The sequence below is a fragment of the Plectrocnemia conspersa genome, unplaced genomic scaffold, assembly GCF_051122295.1.
Source record: "Plectrocnemia conspersa isolate PC_06_02 unplaced genomic scaffold, ASM5112229v1 ptg000002l, whole genome shotgun sequence".
NCBI classification, from domain to species: domain Eukaryota; kingdom Metazoa; phylum Arthropoda; class Insecta; order Trichoptera; family Polycentropodidae; genus Plectrocnemia; species Plectrocnemia conspersa.
Window position 1 is genome coordinate 3,162,651 of NW_028277166.1, and position 24,262 is coordinate 3,186,912.

General features: G+C 28.0%; 1 protein-coding gene across 7 annotated transcripts in view; it reads right to left on the reverse strand.

The window, feature by feature from the left end:
- mub (poly(rC)-binding protein mub) overlaps window positions 1-24,262 on the reverse strand; it is a 259,626-nt gene that overhangs the window by 103,110 nt on the left and 132,254 nt on the right. For 6 of the 7 annotated variants that reach the window (XM_088205225.1, XM_088205227.1, XM_088205224.1 and 3 more), the window contains one exon: window positions 7,051-7,078. The exons of the other annotated variant lie outside the window; for it this stretch is intronic. The gene's annotated coding sequence lies outside the window, so the exon portion shown is untranslated. The remainder of the gene's footprint in view (window positions 1-7,050; window positions 7,079-24,262) is intronic. 7 annotated transcript variants of the gene reach the window in all.

A 24,262-nucleotide genomic window follows, 5' to 3' on the forward strand; every position in this document is an offset into this window, starting at 1 on the left:
TAAGTAATTTTCAAACTTTGTGAACTTCTTCATCGAATTAATCAATTATGGCGCTGTGTTAACTTGGGTCATTCTTCTTGTGTACAGTTGATATATGTAGTTATGTAATGAATAAAAATATAAGTGAAATATTTATGAACCACTGTTATTTTAAAAATAATATTAAATAAAATTAAGCATGGTTGTCTAATTGAAAAAAATAATTTAACATGGAAGTCAGGATATTAAGAACACACCGGTGTGACTCGTTAAATCGCGGAGATTTATATCGCAGAAACCGCAGGTCACTCGTGTGACTATATATGTGTATGTTCTGTATTGTATATATAAATGAGCTAATTCAGCGTTTTAATATTGCGAAATTTATTAGGTTCAATCTAAAAATGTAATGTATCACGCGCCGTGCTTTGGTGAGCTTTTCCATGAGCTTTACGAGCGGTTAGGAGGAACTATATCATCGTTTGGTCTAACATTCAAAGCTTATTTTGTTTAATATAATGTAAAAATACCATGTTAAATGATTTGTATAGTGTAAAAGTTAGCACTTCATATTTTAGCGTATGTCAAGATGATGTATAAAGGTTAAATTAAAATTTGCTTATTGGAAATAAAATTTGTACGTAAAAATTAATATTAATCGTAAAGAACGCCTATATTCTTTTTTGCCTTAAACTCTGCGTTAACTAAACTCTCAAGTGTCTCGATTCTGAAATGAAATAGTAGGAAAGCCCCGTTTTAATTTGTTAAATTGCATATGGGAGTGTGTTCCGATAGAAAGAGTAGTGCTTAAAGTAAAATTGATGATTTTTTAAGAGATTCATTTTCTCTATTACCTGGTTGCTTTTTTTAATAGACTTTTTTCTAATTATTTTGATAAAACTAATAGGATACTTTTTTATTAAATTTACTTAATTTAATCTATTCTAAATTCTACCTTATTTACTATTTATATTTTTATTGTAAATATGAAGTATTAAAAACCTATTGCAAGAAATAAAAATAGGTTTTATCACATATTTCGTTTTCTCAATATCATTAAATGATTAGAGTTTAGTTAGAATATGAGAATTTCGATAACACAACCTAGTTAAAACAAAACTAAAAATAGCTCACAATATTAATTGTTTTTTGTAGTCAGAGGCAATAAATCAGGAGCTTGCGAGAATACATTTGTATGTTTTTTGGGTTGTAATGAGAGTGAATTTACTTAGAAAAACTCAAGGAATAAATTATACAACTTTACCTTATGAAAATGTAGCTTTGCTCCCACTATTTTCACATAATGAAAATAACAAATAGTTATAAAAAAGCGACTCAAGAGTATTTGACAACTTTATTCACTGAAAGCAGTGAAATATGTTTGACAATAACTCACTGAAAATACTCAGAAAAAAAGGAAATGTGGATAAACTAATGAAAATAACGGGAGATGAAAAACTGTATAAATTTAGCAGATCCTACTTCGTTACGTGAAAAACATTTGTTTGTTTTAAAAATTTGATGTTTGATACATGTGGACTTAAATCACCTTGTTAAAAAGTTAAAACTCTTGGAAATAAAATTATCATGGCAATAAAACTTTTTTAATAATGGACCAACAGTATATATAAAATATTGATTAATCATTATGAAGTCACCACTAAAAATACTTTAGTATCAATAGTGCCTTTTTTTGTTATAAAACGCACTGAAATGGAATTCTGGCAAGTTTTAAAAGTAGTTTTTGAAAATTTTATGTTTCGTTTTAAAAAGTTGTATCTCTTGTATTAAAAACAATGAGATTGTTAAGACGACACGAAAAAAATTTGATCATAGATAATCATAGATAATAATAATAATAAATTAAAAATAGTTTCTGAAGGCAAAAAAAAATGACGACAAATTGGCGTATTGTTCTTATGTACTTGATTAAAAACATTGACCTAAAGGTGTTAATACTTAACTGACATTTGAAGTAGTGAAAATTAGAAAATTGTCAATTGGACTGTAACTAAATAAGAAATAACTAATTGGTGGATTTTGGTAGAAAAGCATTTGATACGGAGTCTAAATAACATACTTATTTTTTTAAGTGAATGTAAATGAAGGGTTTTGCTGATGAATCTAACTGCCTTCCCAATAAGAGCTTTGTTGAAGACTCTGACAAATTTAGCACTTTATTTATCAAACTTGTCAGCCCTCTTTTAATACTTTTTGATGCTTCAAAGAATCTGTGGTTACTCAAAGGACCACAAAATGGACCTATCTTTGCAATTTCCCACGAACATTTGTCTCTAATACAATAAATTGAATTTATAATTAGAATTAAATATATAATTTTATTAATAAGTGATTGCCAAGATGTGAATTCTGACACTTTTTATTTTTTACAAAAAATGCAATGACCCGATTCATTATACAAAATATAGTATGCATAAGTTGTGTAAGCTTGAAAAATTAAGTTTAATGAATATTCAGAAGAATTACCGGTATATGAGGTCAAAATGCGCTGCGGTGCACTTTGCCTTAGGGCTTTGGTGAAGGACTAACATAAAAGGGCACTCCAAAGATGGCGCAAGACAATCTACATCGAGATGGTGCTCGTAATTGAATTTTAAGTATATCGCCCACGAGAGTAATTCAATACAACGCGCGACGTTTTCGCTGAGTGCGTTTAAGGGCAAAAGGGTGGATGTCGTGGGCGAATAATTTAATGGGTCGTGTTTTTAATAAGTACTTTACAGTATATTTTTTGCTTCTAAATAGTCCAATTATTGACTAAGGTACATTTATTTTCAACTCACGACTCTCTTCCTTTAGCATTTAGCAGTCAATTATAAAATATCAAAAAAATAATACGTAACAACAAATGTATAATTAAAAAGTTATCCAACGCTGTAAATAATTCGTTGGGAACTAAGAACATTGCAGACGATTTTAATAATATTTAGTTTTGCAAAGATACGATAGGTTAAAAAGACAGTTAAGGTTTCAATTTTAATTTTAAGAATCTGTTCATTTTTTTATATATTTGGTGTGCCCGCAAACGCTATTAAGCGTTTATGATGAAAACGAATTTTTAAATGGTTAACAATGATGCGTAAAATTTTATTTGTAGCATCAAAATGGGTAACAGTAAATCTACTCTGTTTTTCCAATTAAGTGACAAAAATATTAATTTTATAAGATGTGATCTACGCTGATTTTGAAAAGGCTTTTGATAAAGTTTGACAAAAATATTTTTTTAAATTGATAGTTTTTAGTTTTCAAACAAAATTATGAACGTTTTGAATCATAATTTTTAAATCGTCAGCAACAAGTTCAATATATAATATATCACCATATTTTAATCTCAGTGCATTGATGTTTTTTGTTAATATTTATAAGGTTATTCGTGATTTTAAATTCTTACTTATCGCTAACATTTAAAAAAAAAGATTCAGTCATCCGCTAATATTTTACAATATTGCATAAAAAATGACATTTCTGACCTTTTCTAAAGCTAAAATGCGGCTAAAATTTTATTGAAAAATGAATATCAATGGGCTTTATCACATAGAAGTGATAACTAATTTAAGCGTTCTATTTTAAGAGCATTAATTGAACATATAAAAAATATATGCAAAACGCCTCTAAGATATGCTTAGCAATATGCGCATCAATAGCTTAAGGACAGTGCCCTTAAAAATGCTTTTCTGATCTAGTTAAAAATACAGAAAATACATACTAAAGATTTTTAATATATATGTATATTTATTTCATAAAAAAACCGTACAAGGTATGTTGGAATATGATTCACTTGTGTCGCGTCAACGAGTATACTTGGAAAAGCACTACTTCAAGTTGCTAGTAAGTGATATACACAATACAGAGATTCTAGAAGATCTTAGATTTTGCGTGCCACCTGATTGTTTGAAGTACCGCATGCAAGAACATATGTATTAACTCCCCAATTAGCACAGCTATCCGAGTTTTTAACCATCCGTCGGATACTATCGATTTGTTCTCAGTGCCATGTGAAGCATTTGTACGTTCCACTAAAACTCGCACAACTTTTTGATCATTCCTAATTCACGTGCGTGTTTGAGTGCACGGTCAAAAGACAAATGGCGTATGGGACAACAGCTTGAATAATTGATTGTCGCCATTGAGCGTATGTCGAACACGTTCGAGGGGCGACAAGTCGCCACCCTCTCATCCAGCCCAATCTAACCCCCCGAATTTCGCCACCCTTGCGCTTAATTAGCCCCGCTGATGAATGTCATCATCGCTCGCGCTCGGTGTATATTTCATCACACGACCCGAGGTCGTTAGCGCCTGTTTTCCCCGGAAAATTTTCCCGGAAAACAAGCAAGCCGCTGACCCCTCGTTATTCACCTGGTAGGTGTGTGTTTTTTTTCGTTTTGTCTCATAACGGCCCGACGGGAAATTTTGTTTTTCGCAACGGGAGAGAGGAAAAAGCGGACTTTCACAGGAAAACGTCGAGGGTTTGCGTGTGGTCGGTATCCACTGAGGGGTGTGTCGATTAAGCCTCATTATTGCAAATCATCGGACTAATTTGGTTATATATTGAGCTTGTTTTATATAGAGTGTGAATTCTATATAAAATATGTATGTATATAAATATTTTTAACCGTATAAAGAGCATTTATTAAACATGAAAAAGTGAAATTTGCGCAACTTACGTATTAAAGTAAGTGCATTAAAAATCGCGATTGTATCGTGACCACTCAACGATTATTTTGCTGCCCGCAAGCTAATTTTTCATATATAATTATTATTTATTGCTATGTAAAAAACATAAACACAAGTAGTGTATGATTCAAATTAACAGATAATTAAATAAACATTTTTTTTTTCATATAATACATCTACTACGTTATTTAGTATTCATCAAATGTTATCTATATTGATCTTTTCAACATACAGGTGCAGATTATTAGTGAATCTAAAGAGCGTTTTACAGTCGTGTGTTGCGGAAATACATATAAAATATCATTTAATGGAAGCAAAAATCCTTTATGAGGATCAAAATTAAAAAAACAAGAAATAAAAATAATTGTACGAAGCGGCAGTGTAAAATTATTTACGGTAAATTTCCACAGGGCAACTAAAATTTATCCAACTGATCAGAGAAAACTAGCTAACTCGATTGACTTTTGCTTTGTCAAAGGTACACATATATGTAAAACATTTTTCAAACTATCATCAGATCATTGTTCAATACCATTAAAATTACCGAGAGCGATAGTGAGTAAAGACATAATATATTAGTCACATGACAGCACTGACGATTGAATCTTGACTAAACTACATCGACTATGACTTTAACTCTATAATATCTCTGAAAAAAAATCGTACTAATTTTATAAAACTATAACGAGATTTTCAAAAGCAAATGAGAATCACATTGTATAAATATTACTCATATTTTAAAAGCAAATAAAAAAAATTATATTTCGGATAATCCGTACCCTTTTTCCAGCATTATCCCAGATAATCATTATACTGTATTTATTGTTAAAAAATGGTTCTCTCGATAATTTACACAAAAAAATAATCTAATGGAAAAAAATATATAATGCCGTTAAAATATGGATTTAATAAAATTGCTTTTGCATTGGAAAATTAACGATTTTTTTAATAAAACGTTACGAAGTATATCTAATTTTTAATCATCGTTTTAATAACTGAAAGTTCTTGAATACTATTAAATGACAATTCAATAACAAATAAATAAATTAGACTTTGTTTTCGTTTATGTTACTATACGCAAAAATTTCACTAAGGGTTAAACTAATTTTACATATTTAATAAATGTCAGTTTTTCATCACTGTAGTCCATAATAAGTTTTTTTTTTAATATGATCTTAAACAAATTTATGTTTAATTTATTCATATGTATAATTAAAAAAAAAAGTAAATCAGTTAAGCACTAGATTTATATATTGAAATCTGAAATTTCAGCATTGAAAAGTGTCGAGAAATAAAATTTCTGGTACCATCAAAGTATCGATACTTTTACTAACTTTGCAATTAATATACCCAATTATTTATTATCATTTTCATATTGTTGTGCTATTTTCGTAACGTAGAAATATTATATCTGTGATTGAATGAGAAAAATACATTAAATCATATCAATTATGATTCGCTCGAATTAATAATATGCCAAGTTCGTCAACCCTTATTTAACCGTGTGTGAGGATGTTTATTCGTTCGAAAACCTATTTACGATCGTTCGTTGATCGTTCGACTGTGCACAAATCGGGAGGCTTAACGATTCGTGATCAAAAAGTGGCATCTGTTTGGTCCCAATTTTCACATACATACACAGAAGCAGATTAGTTGTTAACGGCCGCTAAGGGCGCGTTCACACGAAGCGGCACGTGTCAAAGGGTCTTCTTTGCGGGTCCGCCGCTATGTAAATACATCAAAGCCTTCCGCGCGATTAGCATGAAAGTGTACCCCGAACCTTGTTCGATTTTGTTTTTGAGTTTGTTAACCGAATTAGGATATAATTCAGTGGACGGAATTACTGTGACGTCATTAGGGAAATTTTGTAAAGTAATGTTTTAATCTATGTAAATATATAAAACAATAGAATGAAACGGATTGTGGTAAGAGCAAGGGGAGGTTATAGAAAATTGGCAAATATTTTTTTTAGTTGACATAAATATTTTATAAATTAACATAACATAACTTTTTTAAAGGGATGTTTCAAGAAGTTTAACACAACCAGAAGTATTCTTCATGACAACAAACCTTCATAACCAGATGGTTAAAAAAAATCACCCACTGATCTTGTCCGCTTCAAACATCGTCACGTATTTTTTTACAAATAAAGGATTTTTTTAATGTATTACAATATCGATTATTGTAAATATATTAACCGATAATTTTTTTATGTATTATTAGTAATAATAGTTGACCATATAAACTGATCTTTTTTAACTACAGTATTCTAATGTTCATTATGCTTAAAATCAATGTTGGTTAAGTATATTTTAAACAACATGCCTAATGCTTTACAGCTTTTATCTTTATAATTTAATTTAATCAAAAACTTACCGTTCAATCAATCAGCACGACTTCGCTTCTGAAACAAATAAAATAATTTTATAAAATGTGGTTCTCGTATTTCTGCGTTTATGTTAAATCGAATGATAAAATATGAGTAATAAGATTAAAAAAATGTAATGCCTGCTACGTATAATAGTCGAGATATTATCAAATCCTGAAATGAAATTAGGTTAGGTAGAAAATATTTCTAGCACGAAAGGTGTAAGAAGTAAATATATTTCTATAGGCAATTTAAATGTTTGTTCTACTTTCGTATAATTTGCTATTTAACAAGAAAAAAATCACATACATATTGCTGAAAAAAATACATACACAAATAATGAATGATTCTCCTTAAACAATTCCAACTAAATTACCTAATATAATGACTGAATAAAACAGTATACCAACGACGAAAAACTTACCTTAGATTTTTTTTAATTTCTTTAAAATATCTTTTCACACTAAATACTAAAAATATTTTGTGTAGTGTGAATTTTTTTTTGCATCTTACATATCATTAAGATTATTTAGATAAGCAAATATTTTTCTCTTACTAAAATGGTTAAATCGTTACTACTTTCGTTTACTATTATTTTTTTATATTGTATTTAAATAATGCTTATTGTAAGTTTTTTTTTTTAACCAATAACATGACCTTAAATAAAATATAAAATATAGTTTTCAACTACATGATGAAATTAAAATGTTCTAAAACTCGAGAATATGCGTGTTCGTCGCTTAAAAAAGTTTGATTAACTTTCTAAGCCAAACTTTTTTACAACTTAAACGAACACGTGTACTTTCTATGGAAGATATAATTTGGTGACCTCAGGCATTTTCAGAGCCCCACAAGTGACCCGCTCGACGCTTGTATCAATTATTGAGTGTCGGTCGTTAGGGTCGAACGTTAAACGAACTGATCCAGATCACCGCTGGGGATATCTAGTTGGGATAACTCGTAGTTATTGAAACGATTGCTTAAGGGAATATAGTTTAAGGGTTATTCTACGAAAGCCCTAAATTTTGTATTGCTGTCAAAATGCTGTTTTAAATTATAAAATAAAAACAGTTGTTAGGCTTCAACAATGATATTTATAAGACTCAGCTTAACAAAATATGAGTGAAATCAGTATTTAGGAACACCTAGAATTGCACAATAGTCACGCAGACTTTTGAGAGGCATAATTTTTTTTTAAACCTTTTTGTTTGAAAAGCTTCTATTTTTTAATAATGATACATCTCACATTGTGTAATTAAAAATATATATTTAATTTCATATATACGCCTTGGTTATATATATTACATAATTTTCAAAATAATTTAATGAAAAACAAGTACGGTGGAACCAATTGCCATTTATTTTAATTATAAATCCATAAATGCAAATATAGCAACCCTAGTGTGTTACGCGCGTTAATTAAGGGTTGGAAAATTGCAATTTCCGGTTGGACGGTTAATAAGATGGGGTTGCGGTAACACTGACGGTAACACCCTGCTTATAACACTTAATTTAACGAGCAACTCGTTGCAGTGATTCTCGTGTGGTGTGCACATGTTGTAACATGCATTAAATATTACGATTATATGAGTAATATTAAACGGATAATTATCTCTTGATATATGCATATACTTCATATGAAGAGGGTATTGTTTTTAAATAATTTAAATTCAGATCAGCCATGGCGTGGCATATCTCCATGTTTTTGTGATTAAAAAAAATACATAAATGTAAATAAGCTTAATTTATAATTAATTACTTTACAGAAATGACTAATGATTAACTTTGAAGAATTTAAAAGACAATAATAAAAATTTTATGGTTACAATAAACATACATATGTGTAAAAAGATTTATTTTATAACTTTCAACTTCACATAATAAATAAAGATAGTTAAAGATATAACTTACAGTTTAATTTATTTGAAGTTTATTTTTTTATAGATCTAGGATTTTGTTTCACGTTTTTTTTTCACAAAAATATTTAAGGAAAATAAATTGCTTTCTTTTTATATCTTTATAGTTTAATACAAATTTGCTCTTATTTCAGAACCGAAAGAAATATAATTTTTGATCAAAATAAAAATTTATGAATTTAAAGAAAGCAATATAATTAAAATTCTAATTATTAAAAATAATTATCATATTTTTTTACAGAAAAATATATCGATAGTAATGTGAAATAAAATAAAAATGCTCGAATGTTATATAATCTACATAAATTACTGATTATTTATCCTTACAAAGATATTTAAAATTTATTGTCATTATAAGTTTTATAATAAACGAACCGTTAACATTTTTTAAATCTATATTTTTCTACGCTATTGAAGGAAATCATCTCAACAGGTAAAAATATACAAATGATTTTTACATTTTGTTTTTTAATTGCCATATGAATCATTTTGCTTACATTTTTTGATTAATACAGCTCTAAATACAAATGTAGTATTCTTTTTAAACCACTGACATATGTATAGAGTTTTTCTATTTATTACGTTATAAAAATTGTAAATAACATCATGTTTAAAAAAAACGCGAAGGCATGAATTCTGTTTATAAGGTTATTTTTTTTCTAAATTGCTGTAAGCTTGTTGTTGAAAAAAATGTTATTAGTCATTTATTTAGTTGAAAGAAAAACACTTAAGTCCTTTCTAAGAGTTAAGAGAAACATGACTTTGAGGCTTACTTAAATGACAAGACTCAAACAAATTGAAAAAAGTTGCTTGTATTGCAGATATAATATAACAACAAATATGTATAACCTGAAGCTATAGAGTAAGAAAACAAATAATATTGTATTTTATAATAATCTGAATTGCAAAACCATATATAAAAATATTGGAATGTGGTAGAGGAGTCTGAAAGGAAAATAAATAATAATTTGAAAGAGTGGCCATTTTGAATTTCTTAAAATTAAGCTTCTTGGGCTAAAAAAAGAATAAGTTGAATTGACACAATATTAGTTATTAGCAGTATTTCTTCTATGAAGATGGATTCATAGATTCTTATCGAAAGTGATGGCAGAACAGATTCTGTTTCTGTTATGGTTGTTGTTCAATGTCGAGTTATTTCAACAGAACTGGTGGTCAAGGATTATCATTTTCTCAATAAAGTGAAATGGGTTTATAACAGGGATGGCTAACTTTTTCAGTTTTACAATCGACTCTATTTTTTCTAACACTATGCGATCGACTTATTTTAAATTTAGGATTTCAAGGTTTTTTTTTTTTTTTTGAATAGAAAAATTATAAAATATTTTAATATTTTTAGTGCAATACATATTAAGTTACATTAAAAAGTAAAATATAAATAAGCAAAATATATTTAAAGGAACGATTGTAATTTTTTTCAGCCAGAATAGGAAAATCATGAGAATAATTATTTAATGATAACATTAAAGAATATACGTCAAATTAACTCGATTTTTATGTTTTAACATTATAAGATAAAAAAAGGCTAATTTAATTTTAGATATTTGTCCAAAAACCTGGCTTTCAAATTAAGATAAAATTACAAAAGAATAATTTTATTTTTGTGTGCATATTATCAAAATAAAACCGCTATGTAAATTTATTTGCATCTGATTGAAATTTTAGTCGGTTTGTCTGGTTTCAGAAGCATCTCTTTAGAAGTCATTCATTTAGAAGTAACATTTTATTATTTATATTTAATAAAGTTGTGATAAATAAATATTTTTTAATTACCACGTACTTGAGCCTTGTGATTATTTGTATCATCGTCATGTATTTACCTGGAAATCTCGATCCATACAAAATTATTGGCAGGCAAACTGCGCTCCTATCCACTAGCAATTCTGCCTATAGCAAAATTATAGTATTATATAACGCTCACCAAGTATCAAAGGCTGTCTCTGATTTCTATACACATCGGATACAGCTCAGAGTCACACACACATACACAATCTAGGCACAGCTTTGTATCCCCCCTGTCATGCTCGTCTATCGCTTCCATCTACTGGCGTCCGACCAACTGCCTAGAATGCCTCCCCGATGCACCCACCAGTTCGAAATTGAAACATAACTCGTCTCCTCTTTCGGCCGACCGCCCATCCTCTAGGCAGCAACCATAATGCACAAAGCGCACCTTGGTCGTGCTGTGATCAGCACTTAAAACTACGACCGTTTCACTTTGTGTGTCCATATTGGCCACGCTCCGGTCGTTATTAACGCGACACGGGACCGGTTCCGAGTCGGTGCTTCCGATTTATTCCCCGTGGTTAGTCGCCAAGCGTCCGTGCACCACAAAGGGTTAAAAATACTCTCGATGGGCTTTAGTAGCGTTTAGTTAAGGTCGGATAATGCGTTTTAATAAAAACAAAACCTTAGTGGGCTTTGGAAGGATTGAAGATTGTTAAAAATTGGTACGTGCATTTAAGCTGGCTTTACAGCTTGCGTTAATAATTGGGGTACCCATAAGTACCTCATGAATTCTTTCAGTTGAATACACAGAGCTGTGATCACATATTTAAAGAAAGAATAGCGTAGTCCGTATCGTCTCAGACTAATAACTTAAGGGTTGCGGATTCAAGTCCCGGCAGCGGCACTCAATTTTTATTTAAAAACTGCATAATCCATGCGAACAATGATCTCCGAACCGTGATAGTGATCTAAACCAATTGTAAATAAATTACAAAAATATTTTAAAATATTAAATAAACATTTTGAGAGATGGAAAATTCAAATGAACTGAATTTAAACATAAACAAGTATTTTCACAATACGTAAATAAACTCTACACTACCACTATCTCTCTTAAATGAAGAGGGCAGTATCGTAAGATAGGTCTCAAGCGTTGTATACCTGGGATTAAGCCAAGATTCCAAGCTTAAATTTAATAAAAATATTTTGTAACTTCGCTCTAAAGAGCTTGCCGCCATTGCGACCCTTAGACCAATATTTAATCGCGCTTTAATTTAACTATAAAAATAAAATTTTAATCTACTAACTTTTATTATATGACTGATGTGAAGTAATACTATTTTTCTAAATTACACGTTATTCAAATAAAGCTATGAAAATATTATATATTACAACTTTTTATATTAATTAAAAAAATTCAGAATACAAATACCAACACTGTCATTTTCATCCCAGAAAATATTATAAAATATTTCGCGAAACCACACTCGTGTAATGGTGACTTTGATAAAATTAACCTTAAATTTAAATACAAGCTCTAAATCATAAAACACAAATTGTTTTAGAGGCTAAAGATAACATATTAGTGGTTCCGTATCTTAAGCGAAATGTGCTCTAATTATTACTTAATATTTTTTTTTCGCTTAAATTGCAAAAGGTTTATTTCTTTTTTTCTAAATTATAATTATAATCATCATTTTTTCTAAATTATAATGATAGTACCTAATAACAAACTTTAAACATGAAAACAGTATATAAACCAGTAGCACGTGTTGTATATAATAATAAGTATGTTTGTCAAGCTATTTATATTATTAAAATAACATTTTTAAAAAAAAATACCACAAGAGAAATCCGCGGATATTCTTAGAATTCAACTTTACAAAAAATTGACATGGGTCTCACGAAACTAAATTTAAACCTATTATTGAAAATGTATTTATATATAAATATTATATCAATGTTCTCAACATACTCTACTATGTTCCTAACAATTATATATTAAATGATTGTAACTTTTTCAGTGTAAAAATAATAGTTTAAGAAATTAGTAAACTATATTTGAACATGGTAAAATCAACCCCAAACATTAAAGGTAAATAATATGTTAAAATAAATTGTTAGATATGTTAAAACTAAGAAATATATTTATGTAACATACTACCATAAATATAAGCAATATTTTTTCACTAACAAGTAACCTACACTAAGATATTAAATATATTACAATAAAATGTTAACAGATCAGTAATTAAATACACCGTAATTTTGTGATAATCGTTTGAAGGATGCTCCAAGTGAAACTCTTCCTACGTCTAGTTACTGAGAAAATGGAACAATATGTATTAAACGAATGGATTTTTTACTTAATTCTGATATATGAATTATTAATTTGAATATATTATTTTAAAATAAAGGAGAAAAAATCTGTTAATATATTGAAGAATAATATTTTCAAATAAAATGAAAGTAAATTCTGGGAATTATTGAGATTTTTATATGTAACGAAAATATAACGTTGAATTACTGTTGTTTTAAAAATCATAGATGCATAATATAAAAACAATAATGTACTTAAATTTTATATTACGTTTTTAATAATGTAATGAGCCTTACAAAAGTCGCATTTATAAACACTATTAGTCATTAAAAAGTAAAAATAATTGCATTAGCACTATATTTTTCATTGGAAAAATAGAAAAGCTGTAACAAAATTATGAAGTGAGTCTTTCAAAAAAATGTACGATTCTCATAAAAACCACATAAACCACATAAAAAAAATTATATCTTCAAAAACGTTTTATGATCATACTTGATTGATCAGGGGTTTTTTAGCACTTTTAATAAAATTATAAATAAATTAAATCAAACTAAAAATTATTTATAATCTATTAACAGCATTTAAAATTAAAAAAAAAATACTAAATTTATCTATCAATAAAAAGTTGCAAAGTTAGGGATGTTTATTTTTTTATCAAGTAAATAAAAACATATTTTAGTAGCAGTCTTTCATTTAATTAAAATATAAATATCTGTACATTATTTTTTTTCAAACATATTTTTACAGAACTGCACATTATATTTTTATTTATTTGTCTTTAAAAATATTTTTTAGGCTAAAAAAAGAGTAATGTTTCAATGTAAAAAAATCTAATTAAATCAGAATATCTACATATGATACCTTATAAAAATAGCTAAGAATTGTTAGAAATTCATTAATAAACACTCAAAAACATATTTATTTATTTGTAGGGTATTTTCTTTAAATAAAAAGATATTTCTTTCTGAATTATGTAATATCTAATATTTAGAAATATTGAACTAAATAGACTAATTTTGTTTTGAATACATATTTTTGATTATTTTAGATAATTTTTGATTATTATTACAACTTGCGCTGTATCGCTCATACTTTTTTTAAACGCGTGTCAATGAGCTACATTTTTTAATACCATATATCAATACTTAGCTCTATTTTGATTTTTTTTTTATATCAAATTTCCATTTATTCTTATCAGTTTATAATTAAATTTATTATATTTTAAATTTTAACATGTTGATTTAATTTTTAATATAGAAAAAAAAATAGTTTTTTTAACTTACATATTTACAGAATTGAGTTAAGAAGATTTTTATTATTGTTATTTTATAATAATAATAAAATATTGTTTTAATTAAAGGTAGACATTAAAAAAAATGGTATCCATTATTTAAAGCTTAAACATAAGAGATTACTTCTATGCAATTATTACGAATACAAATTAAGTTGCTTATCACCTGTCAAAACTATTTTTGTTTTAATGTTAAACTATTTTGAAACAATTATTTTTGGGTTATACTGCTTTTGTGCCCTTAGTTGAATTATATAATTACAAATTAATATTAATCTCGAGAAATGGAAGTCGCGTGGGTTGCTGGGTCATTAATTTTGAACTGATAATATCTTTATTTAATTAGACGCCGATAGAACAGTAATGGATAATTTATTAGGGATGACATAAATTTGCACTTAACTAAAAATAATCAATAATTAAATATGAATAAACGTTAATAATATATTTTTAGTTAATAGCAAATTCATATTGTTTAATGGTAGTTTTTCTATTTTGACTATATTCCTATAGAGTTAATGTAAAATTTATCATTAATTTTATAAATAAATAACGTTGGAATTTTTTTTAAATATTCACATATATTTATTTGTGAGAAATGCCGCTTCTCTTTTTGTATGTGAATGCAAAAAGAGAAGCGGCGGCTTCAGTCATCTTTTCAAGTTGTCCACATTGAGGAGTTTGCTGCCTCGATGTTGACGTGCTATCTTATAGTAGATATATGTTCCGTAAAATTTCAGTCTAAATTTGGCAAATATAAAAGACAAAGCAATCAATGATAAATTTAGTCACGCATGCGCAAATTCATCAACTCATCTAGTCGCTCCCACGAAACCCTTTAATATTTAAGATGCATAAAACATGCAGGAGCAAATTATCAAAGCACACGCCATACGTACACGTCGAATTAAGTCTTGAACGAATTCCGTCTCGCAAATTACTACACATCCACCCGTCAGTTAACCGCTTTCTACGCACTATAACATCACCATTGGTAACATGCGCGATAATTTGCGGCCGAGACGCTTTCTCGCTAAGCGAAACTGATTTTGACTACGACTAAATGGCAACTTTGACAGGCTTTGTTACCAAAAATTAAATCCATTTCGCGCGCCATTATTGCTTTATGCTAACTACCCGATGTTACGGGTTAAAGCAGTTTTCCCGTGAGTCCAAAGCGTGGCGGTGAAATGCTATGATAATAACAGCAATTTTGAGTAATTTCTGTCAACATTCAAATAAATTATATAATGGAAATAAAGTAATACAATTCGAGGGGTATACGAAAAGTGCAGTTGTGCGGTTAGAAAATAGTGATTTTATACTCTTGTCGGGTTCACGTAACGTTGCCAGGCCCCATGTCAATTCCTAATATTTTGTGGTACTAAACTCAGCACAAGATTTTATTTTAGATGGTAATTAATTCTTTTAATAATTTAAATAGTACAATATGTACAAAATACGACTGCATGAGTTGTTAAATACATGGATATTATGACATAAGTATGAGCAATCTCTTATATAATCATTAATCATAAACATGAAATATTTATGATAGCAAATTAATAGATAATATGTAAATTGATATGTATATATATATATATATATATATATATATATATATATATATATATATATATATATATATATATATATATATATATATATATATATATATATATATATATATATATATATATATATATATATATATATATATATATATATATTACATAAACAATTTAAACATTGTATATATTTAATTCGAATGTCTAAAAACACTTCTAGCTCAAGCCATGTAGCAAACCAAGTTTGAACAGTTAAGTATCCACTTATTGAAAAAAAACGAAAATGAGGACAGTTCAAATAGCCGGACGGAGAGTTTTTAAACACAATCCAGCCGGTTCAGGAAGTTCCAGTCGTGGGTTAACATTCAATTACACGTTCCCTGAGACTCAGTCGTGGCCAACTATCTACGAGTTAATTCTGAAAAATACCACATTTTTTAATTTCCCTCAGCTTCCATTAAAGCAAAATTATCTAATGGTTTTCGCATTACAGTATCTGTAACGGCTATTTTATGTTAATTTGAATAAAGTTGCGTCATAGGTTTTAATTTTATAGTTCAATTAGGAAAAAGGTTCTCCACCGCTTTTCGTCGGGGCAACAATGCCCGGTAAGAAACGATGTGCTAATGTAAAAACTTTAAACCAAGTTTCGCTCACCTGATTTCGAGAGACAGTGCTTAAAGGGCGAACAAACACTCCAAGACACACAATTAGTGGTAGAGCTTAAGTGAAAAATGGAAAATTTTCGTATCGAAGCCGAAGCAAAGAGCCACTTTGATCTCGAAGATCTTTTGTGGGAATCTTATCTACTTACTTAAGGTTATGGAATCGAGCTAGTCTATCGAAAAATTGTGATAGAGACCTAAGATAGGTTTTATAACTTTTTCATTTCGAGGATGTTTGGAAGCTTTAAAAGGGATCAATCCTTGAATTTAATCATACTTTTATAAATCGATTGATGTTGAGAAAATTGATAAAAATAGATTGAAATTACGAAATGAAATGTCTTCCTTTATACATTAAAAAAATATACAAAAACCTTTCTAAAAATGATTGTTTGATTTTCACATAATCCTTTTTAGAATCAACTTTGTAATTTGCTATAAATACACTATAAATCAAAATTAAATTGGTTTCAAAGATTGCCTACAACTTTGATAAATGGGTATTACCTAATTATGCCCTAATATTGTAAAACAAAGTATTTGCCATTAAACTAATATATATTTATTTATGTGTAAAAGTAGAAGCTTATTTTACACATGAACATTTTTTTGACAATTGATTTATATTTTAAATGTCGTTTATTAAATTATAAAAAAAATGCATAATTTTTTTATTACTGTAATATGAACTAAAGTACTATATAACTAAATATTATATATTAATATAGGTGTATTCTAAATTATTTATAAAATAAAATTATACGTATATTTTTAATTATTGAATATAATTCTTACTAACATAAAATTTATAAATATGTAAAGAACACAAAAGGAAAAAAATCATAAACGTTGGAATTCGGGCTGTTAGATTATTTTTGGGTAATTAACGTTTGGGCAGTAATCGTAGACGAAATTACTTTAACGTTACATAACATAAATATGAAGTATTATCTAATGCAATTGTTTCTAAAATATATTTACAGTGTATATTGGTTCAGAGTGTACGGCTCGGAATTAAAATATACAGGTATCGTTTTTATTGCTTACCCTGTATATATGTACATGTCCGCAGCGAAGAAACGAATGAATGAGAGCGACGAAAGGGTCCATAATAGAACTTTTCATTTTCCGTCTGACGTTTCGTGAAATGCGGGTCCTAAGCAAATATTTATTTGTGAAATTGACTTTGGTAGAAATAAAACGACGGAAGATACTCTCAACGTAGAAACGATCCATCGAACGCAAATACGCAAGTAAATGATATATAGCACTTTTGGATTACTGCAGTGATTGTTTACCTTAATCAATTGTACAAATATATTATTTTTATCGTTCACGAAAGGCTAACTAAGAGAGATTTTGAATTTGTAAAAGTAATATTACTTTTAGCATAAAAGATGGGCAATTGAATATATTGTAATAATTAAAAATATTTCAGATAAATTATACATAATAATTTTAATGAATTAGCAAGAACTGTGCCAATGAAAAATTAAATAATAAAAGCACAGTGCCAAGCCAACATACTGATATTTATTTGTAGTTGGAAGGTTTACTTCAACGCACTTGCCTACTCAATTCCAGTTCATACATAAGAATAAATTATTCAATAAATCAATATATACACAATTTCCAACGACCATCCGATCGCTCACGCATTCCTCCTCATTCGTAATTATGTTATTTTCATAATATAATGGTCAAAACTAAAAGTAATAGTTGAAACTATGCATTATCATATTTTAACTAAAGCTTTTCCATAGTCATAGGTTTGATTATATAATATTTAACTAAATATTTAGCCAGAAAATATTCACAAATCTTATGATAACATATATTTTTTACTGTTTTAAACTGATATGAATATATTTTAATCTGATAATGCTTATTATATTTATTATGCTTATATCATCTTTATAAGGATTCGTTCTCGAATTGAAACATAAGCTGTATTTATTATATCGTAATAAGAATTTAATATTTTAAATCCTGGTTAGATGGATATTGATGGTGAAACAATTTGAAGCGGCTTTGAGGCAATAATTGCATAAGCCCCAGTAAAACCCATAGCCCATTTCCCGACCCCGTTCAACCTCTCCTTATTGCGATTAATGAATTTTCTTCCAGTGACTATTTATAAAAGTCACTCTGGCTAATGGAAGGAGCCGGAAAAAGAGTCGGCTATTTTGCACTCGTTTAAATTTCTCGATCTTCGGTGAAAAGCGTTTAGATTTGTTTCACTTTTTTTTTCTTTAATGGCTTTGTCGGAAATCACCTTTATCTTCACTCCGAGTTATTTACTCTTTATTGTAAAGATAGAAGGTAATTAAGTAGAAAATGTATATATTCATACGTATAGTAAAATTGGTAATACAATTGGCTTAAAGTGAAACCTCACGATGAATATTTAAGATATGTATGTATTGCAATATATACAATATATAATGCACGCGTAGTGACAAGATCCCATTCTTAACAATATCCTGTGTGAGCAAATATCGAATTTCAACAGAGAGAATTTATAGGGTTTCCATTACCTTTGTTATACATATGAATTATAATCATATTACGTCAATAGGAAATCGTATATCAGAGGCAATGTCCTTAATTTTCAATAAAGTTGTGACATATTTCTAAAAAATATTATTAAATAATATGTAGCATTGATTTAATATATTATAACAAAAAAATATTAAAATGCATACGATTTCATTATAAAAAAATATTTCACAAAAATATTAGCTTTACAATCAGAAATATTTTAATTGTGTAGGTACATTGTCTCTAAAAGCTATGATTAATATAATATATTATTATAAAGTACGAATATATTAAGAAATGATGTTCTTCAAAAGAATACATTTATAATACAACATTGAGATCATTTCAGTCGTCTTTTTGGTGAAAGACGGTAGGCAGAGCCTTAAAGCTGCGGATAAAACATTGACAATTGAAATTTTAAGATGATATTTTTATTATAGTCCATTTTTTTCCCCATTGCAAAAAATGTCAAAAGCCCTGAGGGCTTAAAAAACCGCGGTCCAATCGTCCGTTTACGAGTCCATAAAACTGGTGACAAGCGGAGCGATGAAAGAGCTTTTATCGAAAGCTCTGTTATAATCGAATGTTCTGTCGGAGCTTTCTGCGTCAAAATGGAGTGGTTGAATTAAAACATTGGGCAAAACAATCAGCTTTAAAATTAAAATAATTAAATTAATGCTACTATATCATTTTCATACATTTATAATATATAGAATATATTAATATAATATTTAATTATAATCAGTACGATATAATTTTTTTAATAATATAAATAATTTTATACAATATATATGTTACCGGTTTATAATCATTTTAATGTTTACGTTAATTTGTTATTCATTATTATGTAATGTAAAATAATAATATAAAATAAGACGTTGATGGTTTTAATTTAAGGTAAGAATAGAAGCGAAATAAAAAGTTTTTTTTTACTAAAGATCTGGAACGTTGTCATGATTTGCTTTGGCATTTTGTGCTTGTATTTAAATTTAAGATTGTTTTTATTGTAGACACTGATACACGTGATAGTGGGTTAGTGTGGTTCTGCGAAATATTTAAAAAATATTTTCTGGTATAAAGACGACAGTGTTCTTTATTTCTTGGTAATTGAAAATAAGTGTAAATTTTATTTAAAGTAATTTGAAGCATAATAGTTTATAGTTAATAATACTATTTGCATTATTATACATTATATTTATATCAGTATTTAATTTGCGTTAATATAGCAAAGAAACTTTTATATAATTTATAAATATATATTAAAATAATTAATTAAATTGTTCACTCATACTGTAAAACACACGTGAACGTCACAAACTCCACGTAATGGTTTTTGTAACCTTAATGGGAATATGTAATTAAAATTCGGAACCCTGAAATGAATTAACTCGCTAATCGAGTGTTGTAACTTTAAGCTGAAACTAAACTAAGCCGGATACGTATGATACAATACAACATAATATATTATACTGGATATAATTTATATTGTACCTTTGTGTGAAATATGAATAATATATATATATATATACCCATTTATCTTTTAGACTATTCTCTTCGGCCGTTCCATTATGCGAAAAGAGTTTTCGCGACATTTTACACCCTCTTTGATGCCTCGGAACATTTCATTTGCAGGTAGCTTTTGTAGAAGGGTACGTTTCCCAATTACGGTAGCTCTCTTAACAAGTCATGCGACAAAAATAGCAGCAGTGTCTTTTCAAAAGCTCCCGTGTCCGTTTGTTAGTGTCGTTAGGCGATTTTTCGCCCATCATTAGCGATATTTTTGAGCTCTTTATATACAATAAAAACAACCGTAAAAACGAACGTGATACTGGTTAAAAAAATTTAGTAAGCTTCAAATCACTATAGATAAAAATATTGTACTATTTTTTAAACTTTACTATATTTATTAAAAAAAAAACAAATAAACTATTTAAATAATAGAGAAATTCTTTATTATAAAAAAATATTTAGTATTGTAACTAAAACATTACATTTGAAATTAAATACAAATACCTAATCTAAGAAATTGCTAAAATATTGTTATCAATATATAAACTTAGTTTATCGTTTTTCATAAGTAATCGACTTATTTTTATTTTAGCTACTTTAAAATAAATATTTTAATTTTATATAAGTACTTAATTTGCTTATAAAATTCAAGTATTTTTTGCATTAACCAATATCAAATTATCTATGCTTGAAAATTGTAGTTAATTTATTATTTAGAAAAAAATGGAATGATGGATATATGTTTTAAATATACACCATAACTCTTAGCTTAATTTAATAACAATATATATATATATATGTACAAATATTGTTTGTTTAATGACTATCATGACACATAGGGGAAACCTGTCAAGCCATGCGGGTCAGATTTGTAATAAAAAAAATAATAATAATTATTATTATTTTATAATTTGTGATAAACCTATTACATGTGTACATCAGGCGCGTACGGTGAGATACATTCCCTTTAGCTCGCTAGCGTGTGAAGTGGCGAGAGTGAGAGAGACGTAGGCATGCGGAATGCATGTAACGCATGTCCTTTTCTCTCTCTCATTCTCGACACTTAACACGTGAGCGAGCAAAAGGGAATGTATCTCTTCGTACACGCTTGGTTTACATTTATTAAAAAAAAAATTAGGTATATTTTTTGAAACAGTACGTGAAATTTTATTTAACATACTTTTAAGTATTTTTTTCAACCTGTCACTTTAAATCCAAAATCACTTTAAAAATTATATTTGTTTACATTTCTAGATTTTATTCGATTTATTTTATTTCTAAATAAAATTATTATTTATTTTAAGATTTTCGCTTACATATAGTAATGGTTAAAATGTTGAAAAGCACAACGCAAACGCGTGCTTCAGAGTTCACAATGCATAAGTGTGCATGTTTTAGATAAAATTGTGGCGGTCGACATGTATCACACAAACGGAAAAAATAACAAAAATTCTAATGGCCTCAACGATAAGCTGCTTAAAAAAATAATAATGCAGTAAAAGACTAATAGCCAAATGCAACAGACAGCCCAAGGAAATTAAAAATCCAGTTACGAGAAAATATGCTATTGCAAACGAAATTAAGACTTTAATATCTTGCTAAGTGTATATAACACAAAAATAGTCCCATCCCATGGAATACTAAAAATTCAAGTATTTTACAGTATATATAAAAAAAATACTGAAGAAAAGTTGAGCTTTCATTTCATAATAAAATTATAACTATTCAAGGAGCTCTGTAATTTTTAAAAATATTTGCAGTGTTCTTTGTTTAAAAATGTTTACAGAAAAATTATATATTTCCTTTATCTTGGTCTAATTTTGATAAGTTTGCAAGAATGTTAACTACTACGCTTTTATTCTAGATTGTGGTTTCATTCAAAATAAAGCCTTACGTAATACGCTATTCTGGTATTTTTGTGTGACGTTTGTTTTCTTAGAGCGTCCAAAATATTATATATAATATTTTTGTTATAACTATAGTTTAAGTCTCTACTAAATAACATTTTATATCGAGATAGCCAAATTGTTAATGATTCATAGTAACTATTCATGCAAATTAATTTATTCAAATAAAACGGCGTTTTAGCGGTCTGACTAAAAAGAATATCAGAAAATAGAGCATAAATGTATCAACCTAAATACAAACTGATTAATTTTTAGTCCTCCTGATATATAATTTTTGACGCAAATAACACAAAAAAAACGTATCTCGTTAAAGGATAAACGATATTCAAATAGAATATAAAAAAACTACCCTTAAAAAAAATTACGTGAAACCAGTCGTAATGCAGATTTAAAATTGATAAACATTTTTAATGAGAGTAAATTATTTTAATTAATATTGTTTGGCCAAAGATTCTAGAAAGGGAAAGATTGTTGATTTTATTTAATATCCTTACTCAGGTATTTATTAATTAACAGCTTAACGCCCGAGGACTCCCATTGCGACGTCGCCTTTTTAGGGCACGTGAATATATAAACCATAATTATTTATTTCATAAAAAAAATACTATTTTATGTTACACTTCCTGAACAAAATTAAATTTTAGGGTCAAACTGTCTGGCCAGGTAAACTTAAAAGCAATCCAATAAAATAACGAAACATCCCGGTTGATAGTAGATCAATTAACAAAGTTTTTTAGCCTAAGATTCTGTATGTTATTGCAAAATTAAAAAGTAAAATCAATACGGTATATATAGATAAATTAGATAACACAGTAATCAAATAACATCCAGAATATATCATCCATTAACTTACAAACATTTTTACAGAGTGATTGTTATTTTGAAATTTCCTCTCCATTTGGAAAAACACAATGATTCACAGATTAGAAACCAGGGGGAAAAGCTACAATTCAGATAAATTATTGCTGTATAGTGTAGTGCCGTCATTAAGTAAAATAATTGAGAAAAAATAATATTATTGCGCTTAAAAGAATCTCTGAGGAATAAAATCATATACGAATAAATATGTATTTTTCACTCATAATATTTTATGTAAATTCAAAATGGTTGCAATGGTTACAAACTTTTTATTTATAATTTAATAATATGCATGTAAATTTTTGTATAAACGATTTATGAAAAAATATCCGTTTATACTATAATATAATTTGCCTCACCAAATTTTTCGGGGTCCTTTTTCTGCTTATAACTGGCACTTACACATTCATTATTACACTTATAAACCACATTATATCACTATTTATATTTATTTTTATTATTTACACTTTTTTATTATATTTATATTTTTATCACACTTTCACAACTTCTGCACATGTATGCTGTGTCTTTCATTATTCCATGTGCAGAACAAACACAACATTTTCATTTCACATAATTTTTAGCTTATACGAAAGCCTTAATGGTGGATCGACAACACGAGCACGGTAAGATGTGGCAGAAACTGGTAAAATGTCTACAGAATCGATATATTTCACTGAATTCTGCATCCATCCTCTAGCCTTACCCAAAAGAAAATCTTTAAATTTAATTTTACTGCTACGATTCAAATTTTGATAGACACTGAACGAATAAAACAATGGCCGTTGAAATAAATAAAAAACAAAAATTGTTTGTTTATTCAATTGTTTATCAAAATATTAGGTAACTAGGCATTGATTCACACGATCAACACCTATCAAATATTTATTTCGGTCCAT